The sequence below is a fragment of the Grus americana genome, chromosome 12 (assembly GCF_028858705.1).
Source record: "Grus americana isolate bGruAme1 chromosome 12, bGruAme1.mat, whole genome shotgun sequence".
Classification (NCBI taxonomy): domain Eukaryota; kingdom Metazoa; phylum Chordata; class Aves; order Gruiformes; family Gruidae; genus Grus; species Grus americana.
The window spans coordinates 4,946,683-4,959,895 of NC_072863.1; positions in this window are offsets into that span (position 1 = coordinate 4,946,683).

Here is a 13,213-nt window from a genome sequence, read left to right on the forward strand (position 1 = left end):
CCAAGCCATATTTTAAACTATTACGGTACAAGAACTTGGCAGCTATTATAAGGAAACTGATTTTTGATCAGATTTCAATTCTGTCAAGTGAGATTTTGTCAATGCAAAGGACAACACTTTTGCAGATACTAAAGGTACTTTTTTTAATGTTTTAAATACAAAGCACGCAAAAAAGACTTTAATTACCAACATAACTGTATTTTGCCTTGTTCTAAAAAGCAATCTCAGAAGCACAACAACGTATTGTGGGCTTCCAACAAAAAAAACCCCAACATTAAAAATGCAGCTTTACTGCAAATGGCAAGTTACTCTGGAGATTGGTGGTGAAATCCAACATACTCATTTTTCTTACCTGAATTATGAGTGTACTTTTTCATCTGCAGAGTGAGACTTGATGTCTAATATGAATTTGTTATAAAACAGAAATAGGAAGAACATTTTTTTCTTTTTTTTCCCCCAAATTATTTGATTATGAGCTCCAGAAGGAAAGTTACTTCCCACATAATGCAGAACAATCAGATCTGTTTAAGACCATTGGTACAAATCATAGAAAAGATTCAGAGCATTCAGAAAAGATGTGCAAATTATGTTGCATTTCCATATTGGTTAGAGAGTAAGGAAACAATCAAAAGCATGTTTACAGGAAACATAACACACAGAAAAACCAGAAAACTTTCATCAGCTTACGTTGCAGTCTTTTGGTGCTGGACCACAACAGAAGTATTGTGCACAGTAAGTCCGTCCACTAATGAAAGGCACTGTTAATTAGCACATTACTGTTACAGGCAGGTTTTGGAGACCCTTAATACCTTTAGAATTAGCTTTGTTTCACATAAGACAATAAAAAGATCCTCACGAAATTCTTCTGTTAACATTACTGTCCATCTTCAACTATAAACAGCAAAGAAATTAATTTAAATGCTTTGTAATTTACCCACCCGCTACATGATGTGGGTGATGATTTCATAAGCTGTATTTGGTGCATTACCTAATCACCCCGTGCTTTGAAGCTCAGTGTAGTGTGCCAAGCATGAGGGGAGGGGGAGTTTTAGCTTTAAGTCTGAGCGCAGGCCTATTATGCAAAACTGAGTTCTAAAGAACAGGATTCATAAAGATCAATGCTAGTCTGTACTTATAGTTTCATGAGTTACCACCTTCAGTCCTGTGTCATAGTGCAAGTTCTTCATGCTAGGTCTTGTTAATGAAAATACCTCTTTTCCTCTTCCCATTTGAAAGCTTCTTGAAGCATCTATATTTTATTTCTAATCCGGTCATATTCCTGAATAACTCGATACAGATCGAAAACACAGTACTGCGTAGCAATTGTACCCCTCAGTAACATTCCTGCAGAGCAGACCAGTGGTTTATAAGACAAAAATATTAGTAGTCAAAGGGACTCCTTGGACCAACAGGCCAGGACTGTTAGTAAAAGCAGTCATATTGCTTAGAATTTCTATAAGCTAATCAAACTATGTTTTAAAACTAGTTAATTTTTTTCCCTCATACACTTCTGCAAACTATTATTCCACAACTGTCTTTAATTACCATTATTTTCTTGCATGATAGAGTTTATTTTAATTTCCTCTGAAATAGTCGCATTCTAAAACCATAATTTAAATACAAGCAACATGTGCAGCGAGGACACAGCAGTCCAAATTCCAGTATAGCCTGTACAACACATCAACTACTCTGGATTTGTCCATACATCACTGGAGTTCCCATTGCTCAATTATCACATCTTTACTAATGCCAGCTAAAGTGGAATTAGTTTGGATTTGCTTACTTACGCTGTTAATCATATTGTCTTCAGCAACACAGATAGATTATTAAACTGAGCTTTTCCAAGTATATGTTTTAGTATAAATACATAGCAAATGCTAGGGCACCTGGCTTTTCCAGACAACCATTTGGAGACTTCAGTCTCTTGCCTCTGTCACATGCTGTCTGGACAAACAGTTAAATCAGATGTCTGTTCTGCTCTGCAAAATGGGGCTCTGATCTCTGTGGAGCTCCTAAAGCCTTCATTTCACACACACAAAAGGATCAACATTTCCATGGACCTGATGAAAATTTTTAGATATAACTACTAATGCTACATATACAAAATAAAAATATATTTTAAAAATCACATTGGCTGAAGTAACAAGTAATACGACCCCATGTATCTTAGCAAACTCCTCTGATGTTTTTCTTTGCAGAATACCTGGCCATATATAGCTGTAATTCCCATATTACTTACATGATGATTTTTGTATGTGCTCTGCTTTTCTCACTTGCTAACAACCGACTTTTGTTTTGGAACACAGCTATGTGTTCCCTTGGAACCGTTATAATCCATCACATTGAAACTGCCTTCAGACTTTCACAGGCAATGGGAACAGAAGCAGGAACCACAGTTGCAGCGAGCAGTTGCTGCAGTTTCACATACATGCACTCTTCACATAAAAGGTTAGCTAGAAATACTGCTGTTCACTTAACTAAAAAGCCAACAATAAAAACCTATGGCATCATACTAGCAGCTGAACCACGATTAGGACTAAAGTGGTGACCAAGAGGTTGCTCTCAGTCTGTGGGAAGTCAGTGTTTAGCTGTTGGATTTGGATTGTCTGCTTTTTGCTTACTCAAGGAACAGAGTTAGAGCCATCAGCTGCTGGCACTGATCTTACAGCCCACATTAACCAAAACCACAGAGGAAGAAGCTTTATGGTTGATCACAACCTTCATTTTAAGCCGATTCAATGTTTTCCCAATCATAAAGCCCTTCTCACATGGACTGTCTGGTGACCAACTGTTTGCAAAGTCCCAGCTTCGGCCTAAGCCTCACTCAGAGGAGTGAGGATTTCATCTCCACAAATACCTATTTTAATGAGATCTGTGGGAATCTCTAACACAAGTGATCTCTATTCCTCTGCCTAGTTCTGTTGAAATAAGGTCACAGCTTCCACAGTTATTAGAAGCTTTTCTTTTACACACACCCATTAAATGAGTACCCACGTCTTAGAAAACTAACCTGAAAATGACATGTTGGAAAGCTACACATTGAGAAATAACATTGATAATTCCTGTATAAATTGACAGTCAAATAAAGAGAAATTAATTCTGCTTGCTTTCATCTGTGAATGAACTGCCTTTCAAAAGCAAAAAGCTTCAGATCTTGCTTGCTTCTGTAAATTTTTCCCCAAAATTTGGATACAACAAATAGAGTCTTCTCTTTGCTATATACATTGTCTCACTTTAGCAGTTTATGCTGGTTTTAGCTCCAAATCTGATATGGATGTTTTTTATGCTATTTACAGATTAATACAAACAGGAAATTAGTGCTGCATTTTTTTTTTTTAAAAGCAACCCTATTGGGTTTGTGTTTAGGATTTTCAGGTTTTAACCACACAGTTTGCAATCTTTCTATAGTCAATTCAGCAACATAACAGATACTTACCAGTATTCTCACTAATAACTTTTCTCTTTATCAGACCAGGTGAATTTTCTAAAATGCTTCTGTTGGCGGAAAGATACTTTTTCGGAGTTGCTTCTAAAATTTTATAGAGACAAAGTTCTTTCTGTACAGAGAGTCTTAGTGGTGAAAAACAGGACAGCCTAATAATATGTTGGGACTTCAGAGACAAAAGCAAGCTCAAAAAACTACTGGAAACAACTTAAGGATTATTTTCCTTTTACATTTTCACCACAGATGGGAAGTTGCTGTCTTGCTACATGGCCTCATTCTCTTTTTAGGTATTTCATTGTTACTTAAGGAATAAATACATAAAGAGGGATTTGCCTTTTTAGAGAACCTCTGGTGCAGTTCTGTCAGCTTCCCTCTCAGGCTTTTAACAGTATTTGTAATTTAGCATGAGAAAGCCCTACCTCATGCAACTCAAAGTTTCCTATTATTCTAACAAGCGTGAACTCTAAAGACTGGTTTCGTTCATGTAAGTAACTGCATTTAAATAAATGGACAGGAACCTCAAATTCTCTTCTCCGTAGGATAGCGACTTCAGATAAAGAATCAATGGCCAATACTTGAAAGTACTTCTCTCCTAGTGAAAGCCATTGAATTCCCCCATCCTAGAACTACTTATGTCAAAGCTGCTACTTTGAAGTAGCAGAGGAAGCACAGGCAGATATAATTTGCATTCTTAAAAGCCCCTCTCTCCCCAAGGCCAAATCCTGTCTATTTACATATAGGTGTGGATGTGGACGTAGCACAGCAGGATGTCAGAAGATCAAGAGATCAAGAGGTTACAAGGCCAGAAGAGTTCCCATTAAACCTGCTCCTGGCCATTTTTTTTTTTCCCATGAGCAGAAGCACACAGAGACCCGAGGAAGGGCATCTATGCTGCAGCCACCGCTCTGGAATGCAAGAGGGAGCCTGCAGTTTGATGTCTGAGCCAGCCACGGGATCCGATAGCGCTGTCCATAAAAAGAGGTTAAAATCGTGGCAAGGCCAGCACGCAAATTCACTATAGGAGATTTGATCTTCTGCTATCTAGTTACATTGAAGTATAAACTTTTTATATCATTTAAGCGCTCTGAGGTATTCAGACACAAAGCATTAGCCTTTTTTATAACTTCTCAAGCTTGTGGAATATCCCTCAAAACAAACCCATTTTGCCTTCCTGTTCAAATGGTTTTAATTTTTACAGGACTCATATACCAACCATATTTCTATTATGCATTTACAGTTTATTTGCTGCTATGCATGGGAAAAAAGTTAAGACTGAAGACCATTTACTTGTTTCCTTGGCTTATAAGAGCTGGGTTTTAAGCTCACTTAAACCACTTTTAGTCACCCTTTTGTTGATATTTTAATCCCAGCAGTGTTGTTTCTATAAAGTTAAAAAACCACTGCACACGTTCTTTAATAGGCAGTTGGATAGAAAGTTATAATGTAGTTTGGAGTGTACTGCACAATGCAATTCACTGCACAGATTCCCAGATCAGGCTAAAACACTTATGATATACTGTAATTTTTAATAACAAAAAAAATTGAAGAAAACTGATCAAGTTACTTCGCCCGTGATTTCAGACCAAGTATACAGTATCTCTGAATATTTCAGTACGATGCCATTTCAGTCCCTATATCCAATACTAAATATTTCAAGTCTGAAATTTCTCCAAACCCATTAGGTTCATGTTCAGTTTTAAGACTCATTCAAAACAATGAGTTGAGATACTGGCAAAAGCAGAAAGGACTGTTTATGAATTAATAACAGAAAAATAAAAGTGAATTGCTGAAGAATGATTAACATTTATGGCCCCTGCACCTTGTACAGAATAAGTCTGATTATTCAGTAGATCCTCCTCCCAAATAGTCTTTAGATAAGTATGCCAAAATCCATCAATATTAATTTAAAGCAAGTGTTGGAAAATGAGAAATTCTAGAAGACGGGAATGTTATGACAAAAAAAAGCATTGGTATTGATGCACTCAGCACTGAAACGGAATTAAATTGAGGTTTTGGGACATTTAACTTCTGCACATACATTACTTGTCAGTAACCACAAGTCAGAACTTCCTACATTTACCATACAGCAAAATTCATCACACTTCAGCTTTTGCTACTCTACATAGAGAATGTTACAGTGCATCAAATATACACTGTGGCAGGGTTTTAGCAAATGTTGAAATCTTGACAGTTATCACTGTGGAATCACTTGCAGTATACCACTGGTATAAACCTTATGAACTTTTTTTGAAACATTTATTTTGACTTTAGCTAATTGGCATTAGGTAAGACACATGGAAAGCGGTTACAAAGACATCTTGAAAAAATGAATAACCCAAGTTTTTGAAAGAAGCATTTACACAGACCATAGCTGCTGCTTCGATCTGTCAGTTCTGTCTTGAAATCCCGCAGTGACCAAACAAAATAAAATCAAGGCAGAACTGTTGTGAACTTGAGTCCTGACTTTCCCATCTATTCCTTTTCCATTGCATCTGGCACTTCAATATCCCCATAGCAGAAGGGAGCAAAGGGCTCCTGATGACTGAATAAAACTCCCAGAGCATTAGTGGTAACACATATGCATTTGCACTCTGATTTCTAACATCACACTTAATCTATTCCTGCTTGAAAACTCTCACTTTGAAATACTCCAGGGATTTGTTCTCTTATTTCCCTGAGCTGGTATGAATCAGTGTTATTTGTTAGTTCTAAAATGCTCTGTTGTAAAACCTTTTAAAATTTCATACTGTATAACAAAATTTATTTCATATTCCTTAATCTAGCCACTTATTCTGCTTCATGATTAATTTTGTTAAGCAAGCCAGTTCCCACACTCATTGCTGGATTTTTTATTATTTCCTTTTAAAATTCTAAAATTCCTTTATGTGATGTGTCTCTGCAGCTAACATATTCTGTTCCTTTAGACAGAAGATACATTTGGGGCAACGTTCCTTTTTAACTGAATGCCTAAGCAATCTTTAGTCTCTTTCCACAGTAGGATACCAGCAAAAACATAAAAGAAATCAGAGTTCAGAGACAGAAATGCATATGGATAACTAAAATAGAAAAGGTAAAATGTAATCAATGCTTACTAACTTTCATATAGGATCTAGAGACTTTTTACTTTAAATTTGTTTTACACTGACATTATAATTGGCTTCATTAGTCTTGAAAATTGTCGCTGCAAGTCAGACAGGCTGACTGCCTGGCTCCCGCAGTTAGAAAATAACATTAGAAAATGCTAATTGTTAAATGAAATTTCAAGCTAAAATATCCTATATGGAAACACATTGCACTTTAAACACATAGATACAGAGAGGTTTAGAGCAGACAAGTAGAACAGGGATTTTAGAATACAAATTCAAATCACCACCAAAATGGGAAACAGGGTGCATTATAACTTTTAAGATTGAAGCTTATTTGAAAAAGCACACACAATATACCCAGGAAGCACTAAAGCTTTTAATGAAGTAATTCAACAAAGAAACAAACCTTCCATGCTCTGCTAAACAGTTTGTTTTGCACTTCTCACTTTTTCCAATATTTGTAAGAAACACCGCACAGTACAAATTTCAAGAAAAACTTCTTGATTTTTGTTAAAGACAGATATTGTTAAACAGCAGAAACACGGAAAAAAAATCTTTTTTTTTTTTTTTTTTTACAAGCTTTGCTTCACAAACATTTGCATTCTTAAAGTACCTACTAGTAAGAAGTCCCACCAGTGCTTTCATACAAAGCAAGTCATTTAATGGCAGGAATGAGGGAGGAAGCAATTATGAGACCTAACTTTAATAAAATGGTTTTGATGGGGTCCTCCTTAAGCAGAGATTTAGATCTTCATAGATTTCTGTTGTTTTATTAAATACTTAGGTATTCAAGTTTGCCTCTAATTGTCATCACCTTTTCCCCAATACTTCTTCATTAAAATATTTGAACAAGTTGCAAATGTTTTTGAAAAAAACACTTTTTTATATACAATTATCTCTAAAATGGGCTCTTTCGCCTAATCACTCCATTGAGGCTTCTTCAGACTGTTGATACAAAATTCCTGTGAAGTAGCATACTAATAGAGGCATTGCAAAGTTGAGAGATAACTATCTCCACTGAAAACCAGAACGGATAAAAAAAGTTACTCTGAAATCTGTCATTTACTCAGTTTTTCAGTCACATATGATATAAGAGGAGGGAAAAAAGGAAAAAAGACAACTTGAGGAGACAGTCTCCTGATCTCTCACATGGGAGAAGACGCATGTTAGCCAAGAAAAAGCTTCACAGGTCTGCAAAGCCGGTTCATAAATCTTAACAGACTTTCAGAGCTCTGCTTCAAGTTCCAGATGTAAACGCCATGACAATCTTGGCTAGAAACTGATATTCAGAAATCTGCACAGAGCAGGATTTTATTAGGGTTGAAATCCAGAAAGTGGCAGGAGAAACTAGTGAAAGAAACAATGCTCCTTACAATTCCTCCCTCAAATATCTGAAGAAACATCTATAAAGAGCATTCCAATGAACACCCATCTTCTCAAAACACTCATGTATATCCATAGGGCCCCACACTTCTTAGCAGTGGATCTACTAAGACAGATACCGTGTCACCAACTATGGACTATTAAAAAAGTGATGCAGAAAATACAATTTTTCTTAAATTTTATCTGGAAATTCAATCTGGAGACAATAAAAATGGTGCACAGTAAAGAAGAAATTTTCCCTGCTTTGTCCAAGTCCTCAAATAGGTCCCAGATTCTGCTGTGTCCATCTGAAGAGGGTAGGCAACCAGCAGAAGTGATAAGGGTTTCACTGGGGAGACGGCACTTCTCACTACACACTCAAGGCCATACTTCAGAAGCAGCAAGAGCTGACGAGATGTACTAGTTAGAATCCAGATGGAAGAAAAAAACCAGGATTTGGAGAATCAGATTCTGGCAAATCTGATAGCTAACTGTAGCTATCGGGAACTGCTATCTGCTCCATGCTCTTCCCAAGGAGTTAGCTTATTACCTCCAATACAGGCAGGTATTACACCAAGACCCCAACTGAGAGCTGGGTCAGTTGAAGCACAGGAGTGTTCCCTTGCCACCACCTAACCAAGAAGGGAAACTTCAGCAGCTGACAGCCAACAGCCCCCAAAGATACTGTCAGGGGAGGTGTCACCAACACCCTCCGATCACTTCTCAAATTCTGTCACACTGCTACCATTCAGCTGCCACTTCTAAGGTGACAGGGAAAGGGTGGGTTTAGGTTTGGAGATTTTGTCCCTAAATTTTCTTAGGAAAAATTTGTGCACCTGTACCTGCACCTAGTGAGGACAAGTTATACATGCACTGAGCTTTTAGTTTCTGCTTAGGCTTAAATATAATCAGGATGCATTTATCTGCTGGCAAAGCTATCAAGCAGCAGCACCTTTGATAAATCTGTAATGTTCTGTGTTCAAAAGATCACAAAGAAAGTCACATTTATATATTATGTAACACAATAATCCAGCAAGATGCATTTTCTCTGTGTTTTCCCATGTGCTTTGTAAGAGAACAATTACAAATGCTATTTTCTCTTGTAAGGCTAATGTAGTTTTCAAAATAATGTTTATGTATTACTACAAGATATGTTTTCCTGCAATTGCTCAGATAGCTACTGGAGACAAAAAATATAGTTTTTTGCTTATTCCAAGATCCCCATAAAAAAACAACCCAGCAGCAGACCATTATACTGTGCAAAGGAACTGTTCTCTTTTTTCTGCCTAGCCTTAAGAAAGTACTAACAGCTGTACTTCAACAAATCAAAGTTCATTGTAGCACCACAGAGTTCATTGCACTGTAGTCTCTCTCCTCTTTTCCCTGTGTAGCATAAAGCAGATGCCTACAGAAGAGTCTCAGGACAAGGCAAAGAATATAATACTTTTTCTCCTCAGGGTCCTTTTGTGTTCATAGCATCTGAGCCAGAAATGGTCCATGTATTAAGCTCTCACTTCACTTACCATTTTAGTCTCTTACTGAACCCATGCAGACCTTTCATATCCACAAGATCCTGCAGCAAGGAGTTTCATAGACTGTAGATTCTCAAAGCTTACGTGGATTCAAATCACGATCAAACTGAAAATCATTAAACAGTACTCAATAACAGACCCTTAAAAAAACACTGCTGCAGAGTTTGAGTTTATTCTCTTAAAGTGTTAATGGTATGAACTACAGTTCTTGAAAGAAGTGTCTCAGATTCAAGGAAGACTGTTCTAAGACACAAATACAGTGGTTTAATATTTCCATTTGCATGAGATAAAGATGCCAACTACCAAAGCCCTTATCAGAGGGAAGCTTGTTTATTTGCTGTTACATTCAAACAAAATGTGAAGAGTAAGTTAGTTATCAGTCAACTTGCTGGATGGGAATAGGCATTCCTTTATATGAATAATCAGAATACAGAAATTCTGATGAAGTTAAGCTCTGTTCTAGCTGCTCATGGCAATTTAAGCCTACGAAGCCTAAAAGCCTTACTAATATTTCATGCAGTGTATCCCTCTCACAACACTTTTCTGTAATCAAATACCTTTGTCTTCCACAATCACTTTTGATAGATATTGCTGGTACATCTAACATCAGCTGACTTAATGCATGTAAAACCTGACATTTCCTTAATTAATTAGGTGTTGAATGACTTCTTAACTTCTGTATGAATTATGATTAATGAAATTTCAAGCATCAGGGTCCTTTTCTGTCAATGTTTGAAGACAGTAGGCTTTTGATCTCAAGCACACATAATATTGATTGACTCTGAAAACAATAACCAGACAGTGATCTATGCGCTATTCTACAAATTCAAAACTACTTCCAAATACAGAAGTGCCTCAGACATAACTAAATTAAGAGAAGGGTTACCACAGCCGTTAACCACACTGGTTGCAAGAGATTTGTGCTAAGGTTTTGATAGTGGCAAATACCATTGTTTTTGCCGGGGGTTTTTTTGTGTTTGTTTTTTTGTTTGGTTGGTTGGGGTTTTTTTTCCTAACTGACATAGCACTCTGTCAAATGAGTACAGACCAGAATACATGATATACATACACTTACGAAATTTTGTAAAATTCAGTAGAAGCATCTTGGGTAGTTGAGGTATTTCATAAAGATTGCTGTAAGAATGGGTCGAGAAAAAAAGAGGATGAATTCTGTCATGGGACTAATGCCAGCAGGCAGGAAGATCTTGCAGGGACTGTAAAAAATTCAGAGCCTGGTGAGTAAGTGACCTTAGTTTTAAAGTGTCTGACTAGAATAGTGTGATAATTCTAAAAACAGTAACTTAGATACACTAAAGATTACTAACAAACATTACAATCTCTCCTGAAGTATTCAACCAAGATCATCTTAGTTTTATTTATTGAGTTCTAGCTCTCAAACCCAAGGCAACTGCTATGATGGTGTTTTCATACTGCTGACATAACTCAAACAACAGTACATGTGAAGACGAGAAAAGTGTTGACAGTAAGAGGAACTTAATTTGAGACTTCAAGCAGGTAACAGCTGAGTACGCCCTACTTGTGCAGGAAATCATAAATCCAATATTCTGTCTTACAGAATAGTAATAAAGTTTGATGAAATTGCTACTTAACTTGAAGTATAGCAACAAGTAACCAGAGTGGAGCAAACCTGACAGCATGCTGTGCAACAGCTCACTGTTACCACGGGATATTTGTGGGATCTGTTAGGGAAGGCAGAGCACTGAGCAACTGTCTTTGACAGTCTGTAGTAACAAAAATAATAGCATTCATTTGACAGTGAAGCAGTTGAGCCCCCATTGCTGGTTTACATTTCTCTCAGATTCCATCCTCTGAAAAAAAGAAAACATTGAGGCTACCACTTAGTCTGATGTCTGAAGCTTCAATCTGCTTTGCTAACAGCCACTTCTCTTGGTAGCTCAAGGCACCTAACTTAGAGGTACAAGTATTAAAGAAGTTAGAAGCTTTTTGAAAGGAAACTATAAATGATAGTTTAGTACAAATTTGCTCCTGAATTTAAAAAAAAATATTGAAAGATCTGAAGTGTTCATTAAAGATATGAATGTAGAACAAAATATTTAAGTCTTCCTAAATCTAGCTGTGTTGTTTCCTCATGAGAACATTCAGTGCCCCTCCTGTAAACACATTATATGGCAACACTCACAGAACTACAGGGGATATTTTCCTAACTGCGGTTTACATGCAACTTCACCATTCACCACAAATGAGGATATCACAGAGGTAACCATGAAAATTTTAACATTTAAAATTAAACAGATAAACTTAGGTGGACAGTTAAAGATTTAAAAGCAGGGAAATATGCAGTCTAGTTATTTAGGTGATATATCATTTAACATGATCTTAATAGATACAAAATAAGAACGTAAAATGAGTTCTGTGTAACTTAAGATCAGCTGTATAGCCTAAAACACTTGCATGAAGGGTTGCCAAAGGTTCCCTACAGTTCTTAGTGAACCACAGTAAGATGCACGCATGTCACATCATATCTGATAGAACAGAACTGTTCTCTGCAGCAAAATCCACTTTAACTTTGAATGTGCAGATTGTCAATTCATTTATTAGCTTATTTTTTCAACCACCGCCATAGTAATTGTTATGGTCCTTGTCTCAAATTGATTCTGAGGGAACATGCTGTGAAGTCCTAGAATGTCATCAGTAAATGGACCATACACTGCCTGAAAGAAGAGGCATTGGTTTGTTTTGCCTAAGAAAAACATTTGTGAGTTCAAAGAGGGTGAGGCAAACAATTGATGAAGAACACTGAGATGACTTATCCAAATTGGTTAAAAAGAGAACACTGCATTAACAAAGACAAAAAAATTCAAAAATATGGCAAATCTTTGTTTACCTGTCCAACTCTCATCAGAATTGAGAACTGCCTTATGTGCTTGCAGAGTCGCATGTTCTCTAAATGGTTTTCTTGCATCTTCTACACAATAACAGGAGATTCATAACCCTGAGCCCAGCAAACAGTTCAACTTGGCAAAATATGAAATTCTACTATTCATATTCATGTCAAATAATACGCTTCTTTGAAAAGATCAAAGTTGCATCACATGGAGACCTCTGAATCTGATTAAGAGAACTTGGTTCTGGAATCACAATAAACAAACAAGTTTATTTTGCATTTAGAATAAAAATATCAAAATCTAGACAGAAACAAATGCATTCAACTTTAAAAAAAAAACAAGTTTCAAGTTTCAAGAGTAGGTAAGGACCTGGAACCATACAGTTTGCATTGCATTTTTAAACCTCCACAACGTATCTATTTCAATGGAACAAAACAAGTAAAGCAACAGGGAATACATTAAGAACAAAATTGGGCTGGTAGATACAGTCAGCACAGTTCAGTCAATAGTTACAATCTCAGTATGCTTTCAGGGGCTATTATCCTCACTTCAGCATTCTGTTTATTGTTTTAGCCCATCTGCAAAGCATGAACACTTGGAAGTATACTATTCTTTCCTCTCACAGATTTTGTTTGCACTCAAACATTGCCACAATTGAACAGATATGCCCTCTCATATCTACAGTAGATCAAAAAGTTTGTCTTACAGATGGCTCTTCCCTGTGAGGGAAATGTAGTAATTATAATTCATATTTTCTGTCCTGATTACACAGTCTCCTTCAGTTTACTAGCTGTGGGTTTTCGGCACAGACGCTGCCCATTTCCATGGTTGTCAGTAGGATGCTTTGTGCTCTGTTTTCAGTTTTAAAAGGGAAACTAGAGGGTATTGTAACTCTTATCAGGATGTAAGGAAATAAATTTT